General features: G+C 45.5%; 12 non-coding genes across 12 annotated transcripts; 7 read left to right on the forward strand and 5 right to left on the reverse strand.

The window, feature by feature from the left end:
- Positions 1 to 739: 739 nt before the first annotated feature.
- Positions 740 to 812, reverse strand: TRNAR-ACG (transfer RNA arginine (anticodon ACG)). The gene has a single exon. It is a non-coding gene; the product is annotated as a tRNA-Arg (tRNA).
- Positions 813 to 1,586: 774 nt separating this feature from the next.
- Positions 1,587 to 1,693, forward strand: LOC146820385 (U6 spliceosomal RNA). The gene has a single exon (XR_014965081.1). It is a non-coding gene; the product is annotated as a U6 spliceosomal RNA (small nuclear RNA).
- A 1,865-nt stretch (positions 1,694 to 3,558) lies between these two features.
- Positions 3,559 to 3,665, forward strand: LOC146820386 (U6 spliceosomal RNA). Its single transcript, XR_014965398.1, has one exon. It is a non-coding gene; the product is annotated as a U6 spliceosomal RNA (small nuclear RNA).
- A 999-nt stretch (positions 3,666 to 4,664) lies between these two features.
- TRNAR-ACG (transfer RNA arginine (anticodon ACG)) lies at positions 4,665 to 4,737 on the reverse strand. Its single transcript has one exon. It is a non-coding gene; the product is annotated as a tRNA-Arg (tRNA).
- A 774-nt stretch (positions 4,738 to 5,511) lies between these two features.
- Positions 5,512 to 5,618, forward strand: LOC146820388 (U6 spliceosomal RNA). Its single transcript, XR_014965083.1, has one exon. It is a non-coding gene; the product is annotated as a U6 spliceosomal RNA (small nuclear RNA).
- Positions 5,619 to 6,627: 1,009 nt separating this feature from the next.
- Positions 6,628 to 6,700, reverse strand: TRNAR-ACG (transfer RNA arginine (anticodon ACG)). The gene has a single exon. It is a non-coding gene; the product is annotated as a tRNA-Arg (tRNA).
- A 776-nt stretch (positions 6,701 to 7,476) lies between these two features.
- On the forward strand, positions 7,477 to 7,583 carry LOC146820390 (U6 spliceosomal RNA). Its single transcript, XR_014965085.1, has one exon. It is a non-coding gene; the product is annotated as a U6 spliceosomal RNA (small nuclear RNA).
- Positions 7,584 to 8,592: 1,009 nt separating this feature from the next.
- Positions 8,593 to 8,665, reverse strand: TRNAR-ACG (transfer RNA arginine (anticodon ACG)). Its single transcript has one exon. It is a non-coding gene; the product is annotated as a tRNA-Arg (tRNA).
- A 782-nt stretch (positions 8,666 to 9,447) lies between these two features.
- On the forward strand, positions 9,448 to 9,554 carry LOC146820392 (U6 spliceosomal RNA). The gene has a single exon (XR_014965086.1). It is a non-coding gene; the product is annotated as a U6 spliceosomal RNA (small nuclear RNA).
- Positions 9,555 to 11,419: 1,865 nt separating this feature from the next.
- LOC146820393 (U6 spliceosomal RNA) lies at positions 11,420 to 11,526 on the forward strand. Its single transcript, XR_014965450.1, has one exon. It is a non-coding gene; the product is annotated as a U6 spliceosomal RNA (small nuclear RNA).
- A 999-nt stretch (positions 11,527 to 12,525) lies between these two features.
- On the reverse strand, positions 12,526 to 12,598 carry TRNAR-ACG (transfer RNA arginine (anticodon ACG)). The gene has a single exon. It is a non-coding gene; the product is annotated as a tRNA-Arg (tRNA).
- A 774-nt stretch (positions 12,599 to 13,372) lies between these two features.
- LOC146820395 (U6 spliceosomal RNA) lies at positions 13,373 to 13,479 on the forward strand. The gene has a single exon (XR_014965087.1). It is a non-coding gene; the product is annotated as a U6 spliceosomal RNA (small nuclear RNA).
- The last annotated feature ends 106 nt before the right edge of the window (positions 13,480 to 13,585 follow it).

Raw genomic sequence — 13,585 nt, forward strand, 5'->3', positions numbered from 1 at the left:
GCCAGCGATGCGTTGCTTTGTGGGAAGCAAGACAAAGAGAAGGGGAGGGCCTATGCAAATGATGGCCTCAGGGCTGTCTGGGAGTCCCTTTTCAGCAGTACTGTTAAAATCCGCCTTGCAACCAGATTGGTCTGGTAAGCTGAAAAATACCAGGCATGATTGGGCACCGGGTCCTCTAGGCCCTTGGAGGACATATTGGGCCTGCATCCCTCAGTTTCTGAGGTCCAAGAAATGTTCACCCTCCACCCTAATAGAGAGGTCTTGGCCGATCGGGGCAGAAGGGAGCAGGGCAAGATGCTCAAGATCCTGCTCTAATAATGAACTGCCTTCCTCTCTCCTTACCTGTGGTTATGCCTGGCTGCTTGGTTCCAGTTGTAGGCCTACATCCCACAGGCAATTTGCTTGTCTCTCTCACACATGTAAATGGGTCAGCACTCAAGTGCGCACACCTGCCTGCACCCACAGATCCTCTCACACACACTTTTCTCAACAAGATTTTTTCCTAGTTTAGAGACTCAGAGACCCATGTTGAAATACAAAAGCAGCACACCACATGACGGCCTTCACATAGAATCCAGCAGCAAATGGGAAACTTTTAACCAGCCGTGGTCCTATTACTGCAGCCCTACCATGGAACGACTGCTGGATGAGTCGTGCTCAAGAATATTGAACCTACAACAAGTCTGAGGTAAATAAGAATTCCACAGGAATACCATAAAACAGGGACCTATGACCCTTTCGAGCCAGATAGGAGTCGAACCTACAATCTTCTGATCCGTAGTCAGACACGTTATCCATTGCGCCACTGGCCCCATGTAGGTACACCCATACTTTTGTCCTTAAGAGGACCAGAAATTGTGTGTGTGTGTGTGTGTGTTTTAAAACACCATTCCATCAACCTTTTTAGCCATGTTTACTGCTCACAACCAGAAGACACAAGTAAACCCACCTGAGGGACCTCCTGAAATTCTGTTCTGTCAGGTGTTCCTAACTTATACAAAGGACTTTAGGAGGAGGAAGGACCTAAAAGTCAGGCGAAATGGTCCTAGATCCAAGGAAATGTTTTAGATCAGCCTCAGTTTCTTAAATAGTCTGCATTAACATCATCAGTTCCACGTCTGTGTGGAGCTGATCTTGAGGACTTCTTAATCAGCAGGCGGGTACAACAATAAAGTGTTTAATATTACAATACAGGTGAAAATTCAGACACCTTGTCATAGGCTCACCTTGTCCAGGGACCCAGGCATGCTGCCTTTCCACTCTCAGAGCCCTTCACCTAACCTACTGTGCAGCTGTTTCACCTCTAATATCACTGTTCCACAGGCAGCGTGATGTCACAATGTTCCTTGTCTGTAGCCTGAACCATGAGCCTTTGCAACCCTGGCATAATCTACATACTTCCAATTGGTGAAGTCTTGGACCACAAATGCAGTGAAGAATAATGGATTGTTACTCTTCATTCATTTTTGCCCATTGGCTCAGATTTGAATGCTTACAGGCCATCCGAGCATCTCTGCCAGGCCACCCTATGTCTAGAGACTGTAGATTTAGAGAGTTTATAAACATTGTAGGTTCATCAATGAAGTGTGCTCGCTTCGGCAGCACATATACTAAAATTGGAACGATACAGAGAAGATTAGCATGGCCCCTGCGCAAGGATGACACGCAAATTCGTGAAGCGTTCCATATTTTTACCAGCTTTCAGGAGAGAAATGTTCTATGTTTTCAAGACTAATTGAAATAATAAAGCAGGTTCCAGTGCTTTCCTCCTAATATGTATTTTTCAATTTTTCTCTCCTCAACATTTTTAATGTATTTACCTCGCAGTAAAGAAGGTGCACTCTATGTGTCCAGCTGCATTTAGCAAGGAAGCCTGCAGGACTTCTGGGACTTTTCTTTCTCTTCTTCAGCCTCCCTGTCATTATTCTTCACAACCCCCAAATCTATACTGCTGCCAGCGATGCGTTGCTTTGTGGGAAGCAAGACAAAGAGAAGGGGAGGGCCTATGCAAATGATGGCCTCAGGGCTGTCTGGAAGTCCCTTTTCAGCAGTACTGTTAAAATCCGCCTTGCAACCAGATTGGTCGGGTAAGCTGAAAAACACCAGGCATGATTGGGCACCGGGTCCTCTAGGCCCTTGGAGGACATATTGGGCCTGCATCCCTCAGTTTCTGAGGTCCAAGAAATGTTCACCCTCCACCCTAATAGAGAGGTCTTGGCCGATCGTGGCCGATCGGGGCAGAAGGGAGCAGGGCAAGATGCTCATGATCCTGCTCTAATAATGAACTGCCTTCCTCTCTCCTTACCTGTGGTTATGCCTGGCTGCTTGGTTCCAGTTGTAGGCCTACATCCCACAGGCAATTTGCTTGTCTCTCTCACACATGTAAATGGGTCAGCACTCAAGTGCACACACCTGCCTGCACCCACAGATCCTCTCACACACACTTTTCTCAACAAGATTTTTTCCTAGTTTAGAGACTCAGAGACCCATGTTGAAATACAAAAGCAGCACACCACATGACGGCCTTCACATAGAATCCAGCAGCAAATGGGAAACTTTTAACTAGCCGTGGTCCTATTACTGCAGCCCTACCATGGAACGACTGCTGGATGAGTCGTGCTCGAGAATATTGAACCTACAACAAGTCTGAGGTAAATAAGAATTCCACAGGAATACCATAAACAGGGACCTATGACCCTTTCGAGCCAGATAGGAATCAAACCTACAATCGTCTGATCCGTAGTCAGACGCGTTATCCATTGCGCCACTGGCCCCATGTAGGTACACCCATACTTTTGTCCTTAAGAGGACCAGAAATTGTGTGAGTGTGTGTGTGTGTGTGTGTGTGTTTTAAAACACCATTCCATCAACCTTTTTAGCCATGTTTACTGCTCACAACCAGAAGACACAAGTAAACCCACCTGAGGGACCTCCTGAAATTCTGTTCTGTCAGGTGTTCCTAACTTATACAAAGGACTTTAGGAGGAGGAAGGACCTAAAAGTCAGGCGAAATGGTCCTAGATCCAAGGAAATGTTTTAGATCAGCCTCAGTTTCTTAAATAGTCTGCATTAACATCATCAGTTCCACGTCTGTGTGGAGCTGATCTTGAGGACTTCTTAATCAGCAGGCGGGTACAACAATAAAGTGTTTAATATTACAATACAGGCGAAAATTCAGACACCTTGTCATAGGCTCACCTTGTCCAGGGACCCAGGCATGCTGCCTTTCCACTCTCAGAGCCCTTCACCTAACCTACTGTGCAGCTGTTTCACCTCTAATATCACTGTTCCACAGGCAGCGTGATGTCACAATGTTCCTTGTCTGTAGCCTGAACCATGAGCCTTTGCAACCCTGGCATAATCTACATACTTCCAATTGGTGAAGTCTTGGACCACAAATGCAGTGAAGAATAATGGATTGTTACTCTTCATTCATTTTTGCCCATTGGCTCAGATTTGAATGCTTACAGGCCATCCGAGCATCTCTGCCAGGCCACCCTATGTCTAGAGACTGTAGATTTAGAGAGTTTATAAACATTGTAGGTTCATCACTGAAGTGTGCTCGCTTCGGCAGCACATATACTAAAATTGGAACGATACAGAGAAGATTAGCATGGCCCCTGCGCAAGGATGACACGCAAATTCGTGAAGCGTACCATATTTTTACCAGCTTTCAGGAGAGAAATGTTCTATGTTTTCAAGACTAATTGAAATAATAAAGCAGGTTCCAGTGCTTTCCTCCTAATATGTATTTTTCAATTTTTCTCTCCTCAACATTTTTAATGTATTTACCTCGCAGTAAAGAAGGTGTACTCTATGTGTCCAGCTGCATTTAGCAAGGAAGCCTGCAGGACTTCTGGGACTTTTCTTTCTCTTCTTCAGCCTCCCTGTCATTATTCTTCACAACCCCCAAATCTATACTGCTGCCAGCGATGCGTTGCTTTGTGGGAAGCAAGACAAAGAGAAGGGGAGGGCCTATGCAAATGATGGCCTCAGGGCTGTCTGGGAGTCCCTTTTCAGCAGTACTGTTAAAATCCGCCTTGCAACCAGATTGGTCTGGTAAGCTGAAAAATACCAGGCATGATTGGGCACCGGGTCCTCTAGGCCCTTGGAGGACATATTGGGCCTGCATCCCTCAGTTTCTGAGGTCCAAGAAATGTTCACCCTCCACCCTAATAGAGAGGTCTTGGCCGATCGGGGCAGAAGGGAGCAGGGCAAGATGCTCAAGATCCTGCTCTAATAATGAACTGCCTTCCTCTCTCCTTACCTGTGGTTATGCCTGGCTGCTTGGTTCCAGTTGTAGGCCTACATCCCACAGGCAATTTGCTTGTCTCTCTCACACATGTAAATGGGTCAGCACTCAAGTGCGCACACCTGCCTGCACCCACAGATCCTCTCACACACACTTTTCTCAACAAGATTTTTTCCTAGTTTAGAGACTCAGAGACCCATGTTGAAATACAAAAGCAGCACACCACATGACGGCCTTCACATAGAATCCAGCAGCAAATGGGAAACTTTTAACCAGCCGTGGTCCTATTACTGCAGCCCTACCATGGAACGACTGCTGGATGAGTCGTGCTCAAGAATATTGAACCTACAACAAGTCTGAGGTAAATAAGAATTCCACAGGAATACCATAAAACAGGGACCTATGACCCTTTCGAGCCAGATAGGAGTCGAACCTACAATCTTCTGATCCGTAGTCAGACACGTTATCCATTGCGCCACTGGCCCCATGTAGGTACACCCATACTTTTGTCCTTAAGAGGACCAGAAATTGTGTGTGTGTGTGTGTGTGTTTTAAAACACCATTCCATCAACCTTTTTAGCCATGTTTACTGCTCACAACCAGAAGACACAAGTAAACCCACCTGAGGGACCTCCTGAAATTCTGTTCTGTCAGGTGTTCCTAACTTATACAAAGGACTTTAGGAGGAGGAAGGACCTAAAAGTCAGGCGAAATGGTCCTAGATCCAAGGAAATGTTTTAGATCAGCCTCAGTTTCTTAAATAGTCTGCATTAACATCATCAGTTCCACGTCTGTGTGGAGCTGATCTTGAGGACTTCTTAATCAGCAGGCGGGTACAACAATAAAGTGTTTAATATTACAATACAGGTGAAAATTCAGACACCTTGTCATAGGCTCACCTTGTCCAGGGACCCAGGCATGCTGCCTTTCCACTCTCAGAGCCCTTCACCTAACCTACTGTGCAGCTGTTTCACCTCTAATATCACTGTTCCACAGGCAGCGTGATGTCACAATGTTCCTTGTCTGTAGCCTGAACCATGAGCCTTTGCAACCCTGGCATAATCTACATACTTCCAATTGGTGAAGTCTTGGACCACAAATGCAGTGAAGAATAATGGATTGTTACTCTTCATTCATTTTTGCCCATTGGCTCAGATTTGAATGCTTACAGGCCATCCGAGCATCTCTGCCAGGCCACCCTATGTCTAGAGACTGTAGATTTAGAGAGTTTATAAACATTGTAGGTTCATCAATGAAGTGTGCTCGCTTCGGCAGCACATATACTAAAATTGGAACGATACAGAGAAGATTAGCATGGCCCCTGCGCAAGGATGACACGCAAATTCGTGAAGCGTTCCATATTTTTACCAGCTTTCAGGAGAGAAATGTTCTATGTTTTCAAGACTAATTGAAATAATAAAGCAGGTTCCAGTGCTTTCCTCCTAATATGTATTTTTCAATTTTTCTCTCCTCAACATTTTTAATGTATTTACCTCGCAGTAAAGAAGGTGCACTCTATGTGTCCAGCTGCATTTAGCAAGGAAGCCTGCAGGACTTCTGGGACTTTTCTTTCTCTTCTTCAGCCTCCCTGTCATTATTCTTCACAACCCCCAAATCTATACTGCTGCCAGCGATGCGTTGCTTTGTGGGAAGCAAGACAAAGAGAAGGGGAGGGCCTATGCAAATGATGGCCTCAGGGCTGTCTGGGAGTCCCTTTTCAGCAGTACTGTTAAAATCCGCCTTGCAACCAGATTGGTCGGGTAAGCTGAAAAACACCAGGCATGATTGGGCACCGGGTCCTCTAGGCCCTTGGAGGACATATTGGGCCTGCATCCCTCAGTTTCTGAGGTCCAAGAAATGTTCACCCTCCACCCTAATAGAGAGGTCTTGGCCGATCGTGGCCGATCGGGGCAGAAGGGAGCAGGGCAAGATGCTCATGATCCTGCTCTAATAATGAACTGCCTTCCTCTCTCCTTACCTGTGGTTATGCCTGGCTGCTTGGTTCCAGTTGTAGGCCTACATCCCACAGGCAATTTGCTTGTCTCTCTCACACATGTAAATGGGTCAGCACTCAAGTGCACACACCTGCCTGCACCCACAGATCCTCTCACACACACTTTTCTCAACAAGATTTTTTCCTAGTTTAGAGACTCAGAGACCCATGTTGAAATACAAAAGCAGCACACCACATGACGGCCTTCACATAGAATCCAGCAGCAAATGGGAAACTTTTAACCAGCCGTGGTCCTATTACTGCAGCCCTACCATGGAACGACTGCTGGATGAGTCGTGCTCAAGAATATTGAACCTACAACAAGTCTGAGGTAAATAAGAATTCCACAGGAATACCATAAAACAGGGACCTATGAACCTTTCGAGCCAGATAGGAGTCGAACCTACAATCTTCTGATCCGTAGTCAGACGCGTTATCCATTGCGCCACTGGCCCCATGTAGGTACACCCATACTTTTGTCCTTAAGAGGACCAGAAATTGTGTGTGTGTGTGTGTGTGTGTTTTAAAACACCATTCCATCAACCTTTTTAGCCATGTTTACTGCTCACAACCAGAAGACACAAGTAAACCCACCTGAGGGACCTCCTGAAATTCTGTTCTGTCAGGTGTTCCTAACTTATACAAAGGACTTTAGGAGGAGGAAGGACCTAAAAGTCAGGCGAAATGGTCCTAGATCCAAGGAAATGTTTTAGATCAGCCTCAGTTTCTTAAATAGTCTGCATTAACATCATCAGTTCCACGTCTGTGTGGAGCTGATCTTGAGGACTTCTTAATCAGCAGGCGGGTACAACAATAAAGTGTTTAATATTACAATACAGGCGAAAATTCAGACACCTTGTCATAGGCTCACCTTGTCCAGGGACCCAGGCATGCTGCCTTTCCACTCTCAGAGCCCTTCACCTAACCTACTGTGCAGCTGTTTCACCTCTAATATCACTGTTCCACAGGCAGCTTGATGTCACAATGTTCCTTGTCTGTAGCCTGAACCATGAGCCTTTGCAACCCTGGCATAATCTACATACTTCCAATTGGTGAAGTCTTGGACCACAAATGCAGTGAAGAATAATGGATTGTTACTCTTCATTCATTTTTGCCCATTGGCTCAGATTTGAATGCTTACAGGCCATCCGAGCATCTCTGCCAGGCCACCCTATGTCTAGAGACTGTAGATTTAGAGAGTTTATAGACATTGTAGGTTCATCAATGAAGTGTGCTCGCTTCGGCAGCACATATACTAAAATTGGAACGATACAGAGAAGATTAGCATGGCCCCTGCGCAAGGATGACACGCAAATTCGTGAAGCGTTCCATATTTTTACCAGCTTTCAGGAGAGAAATGTTCTATGTTTTCAAGACTAATTGAAATAATAAAGCAGGTTCCAGTGCTTTCCTCCTAATATGTATTTTTCAATTTTTCTCTCCTCAACATTTTTAATGTATTTACCTCGCAGTAAAGAAGGTGCACTCTATGTGTCCAGCTGCATTTAGCAAGGAAGCCTGCAGGACTTCTGGGACTTTTCTTTCTCTTCTTCAGCCTCCCTGTCATTATTCTTCACAACCCCCAAATCTATACTGCTGCCAGCGATGCGTTGCTTTGTGGGAAGCAAGACAAAGAGAAGGGGAGGGCCTATGCAAATGATGGCCTCAGGGCTGTCTGGGAGTCCCTTTTCAGCAGTAATGTTAAAATCCGCCTTGCAACCAAATTGGTCGGGTAAGCTGAAAAACACAAGGCATGATTGGGCACCGGGTCCTCTAGGCCCTTGGAGGACATATTGGGCCTGCATCCCTCAGTTTCTGAGGTCCAAGAAATGTTCACCCTCCACCCTAATAGAGAGGTATTGGCCGATCGTGGCCGATCAGGGCAGAAGGGAGCAGGGCAAGATGCTCATGATCCTGCTCTAATAATGAACTGCCTTCCTCTCTCCTTACCTGTGGTTATGCCTGGCTGCTTGGTTCCAGTTGTAGGCCTACATCCCACAGGCAATTTGCTTGTCTCTCTCACACATGTAAATGGGTCAGCACTCAAGTGCACACACCTGCCTGCACCCACAGATCCTCTCACACACACTTTTCTCAACAAGATTTTTTCCTAGTTTAGAGACTCAGAGACCCATGTTGAAATACAAAAGCAGCACACTACATGACGGCCTTCACATAGAATCCAGCAGCAAATGGGAAACTTTTAACTAGCCGTGGTCCTATTACTGCAGCCCTACCATGGAACGACTGCTGGATGAGTCGTGCTCGAGAATATTGAACCTACAACAAGTCTGAGGTAAATAAGAATTCCACAGGAATACCATAAAACAGGGACCTATGACCCTTTCGAGCCAGATAGGAATCAAACCTACAATCTTCTGATCCGTAGTCAGACGCGTTATCCATTGCGCCACTGGCCCCATGTAGGTACACCCATACTTTTGTCCTTAAGAGGACCAGAAATTGTGTGTGTGTGTGTGTGTGTGTGTGTGTTTTAAAACACCATTCCATCAACCTTTTTAGCCATGTTTACTGCTCACAACCAGAAGACACAAGTAAACCCACCTGAGGGACCTCCTGAAATTCTGTTCTGTCAGGTGTTCCTAACTTATACAAAGGACTTTAGGAGGAGGAAGGACCTAAAAGTCAGGCGAAATGGTCCTAGATCCAAGGAAATGTTTTAGATCAGCCTCAGTTTCTTAAATAGTCTGCATTAACATCATCAGTTCCACGTCTGTGTGGAGCTGATCTTGAGGACTTCTTAATCAGCAGGCGGGTACAACAATAAAGTGTTTAATATTACAATACAGGCGAAAATTCAGACACCTTGTCATAGGCTCACCTTGTCCAGGGACCCAGGCATGCTGCCTTTCCACTCTCAGAGCCCTTCACCTAACCTACTGTGCAGCTGTTTCACCTCTAATATCACTGTTCCACAGGCAGCGTGATGTCACAATGTTCCTTGTCTGTAGCCTGAACCATGAGCCTTTGCAACCCTGGCATAATCTACATACTTCCAATTGGTGAAGTCTTGGACCACAAATGCAGTGAAGAATAATGGATTGTTACTCTTCATTCATTTTTGCCCATTGGCTCAGATTTGAATGCTTACAGGCCATCCGAGCATCTCTGCCAGGCCACCCTATGTCTAGAGACTGTAGATTTAGAGAGTTTATAAACATTGTAGGTTCATCAATAAAGTGTGCTCGCTTCGGCAGCACATATACTAAAATTGGAACGATACAGAGAAGATTAGCATGGCCCCTGCGCAAGGATGACACGCAAATTCGTGAAGCGTTCCATATTTTTACCAGCTTTCAGGAGAGAAATGTTCTATGTTTTCAAGACTAATTAAAATAATAAAGCAGGTTCCAGTGCTTTCCTCCTAATATGTATTTTTCAATTTTTCTCTCCTCAACATTTTTAATGTATTTACCTCGCAGTAAAGAAGGTGCACTCTATGTGTCCAGCTGCATTTAGCAAGGAAGCCTGCAGGACTTCTGGGACTTTTCTTTCTCTTCTTCAGCCTCCCTGTCATTATTCTTCACAACCCCCAAATCTATACTGCTGCCAGCGATGCGTTGCTTTGTGGGAAGCAAGACAAAGAGAAGGGGAGGGCCTATGCAAATGATGGCCTCAGGGCTGTCTGGGAGTCCCTTTTCAGCAGTACTGTTAAAATCCGCCTTGCAACCAGATTGGTCGGGTAAGCTGAAAAACACCAGGCATGATTGGGCACCGGGTCCTCTAGGCCCTTGGAGGACATATTGGGCCTGCATCCCTCAGTTTCTGAGGTCCAAGAAATGTTCACCCTCCACCCTAATAGAGAGGTCTTGGCCGATCGTGGCCGATCGGGGCAGAAGGGAGCAGGGCAAGATGCTCATGATCCTGCTCTAATAATGAACTGCCTTCCTCTCTCCTTACCTGTGGTTATGCCTGGCTGCTTGGTTCCAGTTGTAGGCCTACATCCCACAGGCAATTTGCTTGTCTCTCTCACACATGTAAATGGGTCAGCACTCAAGTGCACACACCTGCCTGCACCCACAGATCCTCTCACACACACTTTTCTCAACAAGATTTTTTCCTAGTTTAGAGACTCAGAGACCCATGTTGAAATACAAAAGCAGCACACCACATGACGGCCTTCACATAGAATCCAGCAGCAAATGGGAAACTTTTAACTAGCCGTGGTCCTATTACTGCAGCCCTACCATGGAACGACTGCTGGATGAGTCGTGCTCGAGAATATTGAACCTACAACAAGTCTGAGGTAAATAAGAATTCCACAGGAATACCATAAACAGGGACCTATGACCCTTTCGAGCCAGATAGGAATCAAACCTACAATCGACTGATCCGTAGTCAGACGCGTTATCCATTGCGCCACTGGCCCCATGTAGGTACACCCATACTTTTGTCCTTAAGAGGACCAGAAATTGTGTGTGTGTGTGTGTGTGTGTATGTGTGTTTTAAAACACCATTCCATCAACCTTTTTAGCCATGTTTACTGCTCACAACCAGAAGACACAAGTAAACCCACCTGAGGGACCTCCTGAAATTCTGTTCTGTCAGGTGTTCCTAACTTATACAAAGGACTTTAGGAGGAGGAAGGACCTAAAAGTCAGGCGAAATGGTCCTAGATCCAAGGAAATGTTTTAGATCAGCCTCAGTTTCTTAAATAGTCTGCATTAACATCATCAGTTCCACGTCTGTGTGGAGCTGATCTTGAGGACTTCTTAATCAGCAGGCGGGTACAACAATAAAGTGTTTAATATTACAATACAGGCGAAAATTCAGACACCTTGTCATAGGCTCACCTTGTCCAGGGACCCAGGCATGCTGCCTTTCCACTCTCAGAGCCCTTCACCTAACCTACTGTGCAGCTGTTTCACCTCTAATATCACTGTTCCACAGGCAGCGTGATGTCACAATGTTCCTTGTCTGTAGCCTGAACCATGAGCCTTTGCAACCCTGGCATAATCTACATACTTCCAATTGGTGAAGTCTTGGACCACAAATGCAGTGAAGAATAATGGATTGTTACTCTTCATTCATTTTTGCCCATTGGCTCAGATTTGAATGCTTACAGGCCATCCGAGCATCTCTGCCAGGCCACCCTATGTCTAGAGACTGTAGATTTAGAGAGTTTATAAACATTGTAGGTTCATCACTGAAGTGTGCTCGCTTCGGCAGCACATATACTAAAATTGGAACGATACAGAGAAGATTAGCATGGCCCCTGCGCAAGGATGACACGCAAATTCGTGAAGCGTGCCATATTTTTACCAGCTTTCAGGAGAGAAATGTTCTATGTTTTCAAGACTAATTGAAATAATAAAGCAGGTTCCAGTGCTTTCCTCCTAATATGTATTTTTCAATTTTTCTCTCCTCAACATTTTTAATGTATTTACCTCGCAGTAAAGAAGGTGTACTCTATGTGTCCAGCTGCATTTAGCAAGGAAGCCTGCAGGACTTCTGGGACTTTTCTTTCTCTTCTTCAGCCTCCCTGTCATTATTCTTCACAACCCCCAAATCTATACTGCTGCCAGCGATGCGTTGCTTTGTGGGAAGCAAGACAAAGAGAAGGGGAGGGCCTATGCAAATGATGGCCTCAGGGCTGTCTGGGAGTCCCTTTTCAGCAGTACTGTTAAAATCCGCCTTGCAACCAGATTGGTCTGGTAAGCTGAAAAATACCAGGCATGATTGGGCACCGGGTCCTCTAGGCCCTTGGAGGACATATTGGGCCTGCATCCCTCAGTTTCTGAGGTCCAAGAAATGTTCACCCTCCACCCTAATAGAGAGGTCTTGGCCGATCGGGGCAGAAGGGAGCAGGGCAAGATGCTCATGATCCTGCTCTAATAATGAACTGCCTTCCTCTCTCCTTACCTGTGGTTATGCCTGGCTGCTTGGTTCCAGTTGTAGGCCTACATCCCACAGGCAATTTGCTTGTCTCTCTCACACATGTAAATGGGTCAGCACTCAAGTGCGCACACCTGCCTGCACCCACAGATCCTCTCACACACACTTTTCTCAACAAGATTTTTTCCTAGTTTAGAGACTCAGAGACCCATGTTGAAATACAAAAGCAGCACACCACATGACGGCCTTCACATAGAATCCAGCAGCAAATGGGAAACTTTTAACCAGCCGTGGTCCTATTACTGCAGCCCTACCATGGAACGACTGCTGGATGAGTCGTGCTCAAGAATATTGAACCTACAACAAGTCTGAGGTAAATAAGAATTCCACAGGAATACCATAAAACAGGGACCTATGACCCTTTCGAGCCAGATAGGAGTCGAACCTACAATCTTCTGATCCGTAGTCAGACACGTTATCCATTGCGCCACTGGCCCCATGTAGGTACACCCATACTTTTGTCCTTAAGAGGACCAGAAATTGTGTGTGTGTGTGTGTGTGTTTTAAAACACCATTCCATCAACCTTTTTAGCCATGTTTACTGCTCACAACCAGAAGACACAAGTAAACCCACCTGAGGGACCTCCTGAAATTCTGTTCTGTCAGGTGTTCCTAACTTATACAAAGGACTTTAGGAGGAGGAAGGACCTAAAAGTCAGGCGAAATGGTCCTAGATCCAAGGAAATGTTTTAGATCAGCCTCAGTTTCTTAAATAGTCTGCATTAACATCATCAGTTCCACGTCTGTGTGGAGCTGATCTTGAGGACTTCTTAATCAGCAGGCGGGTACAACAATAAAGTGTTTAATATTACAATACAGGCGAAAATTCAGACACCTTGTCATAGGCTCACCTTGTCCAGGGACCCAGGCATGCTGCCTTTCCACTCTCAGAGCCCTTCACCTAACCTACTGTGCAGCTGTTTCACCTCTAATATCACTGTTCCACAGGCAGCTTGATGTCACAATGTTCCTTGTCTGTAGCCTGAACCATGAGCCTTTGCAACCCTGGCATAATCTACATACTTCCAATTGGTGAAGTCTTGGACCACAAATGCAGTGAAGAATAATGGATTGTTACTCTTCATTCATTTTTGCCCATTGGCTCAGATTTGAATGCTTACAGGCCATCCGAGCATCTCTGCCAGGCCACCCTATGTCTAGAGACTGTAGATTTAGAGAGTTTATAGACATTGTAGGTTCATCAATGAAGTGTGCTCGCTTCGGCAGCACATATACTAAAATTGGAACGATACAGAGAAGATTAGCATGGCCCCTGCGCAAGGATGACACGCAAATTCGTGAAGCGTTCCATATTTTTACCAGCTTTCAGGAGAGAAATGTTCTATGTTTTCAAGACTAATTGAAATAATAAAGCAGGTTCCAGTGCTTTCCTCCTAATATGTATTTTTCAATTTTTCTCTCCT

Source organism: Triturus cristatus, chromosome 6 (assembly GCF_964204655.1).
Source record: "Triturus cristatus chromosome 6, aTriCri1.1, whole genome shotgun sequence".
Lineage (NCBI taxonomy): Eukaryota > Metazoa > Chordata > Amphibia > Caudata > Salamandridae > Triturus > Triturus cristatus.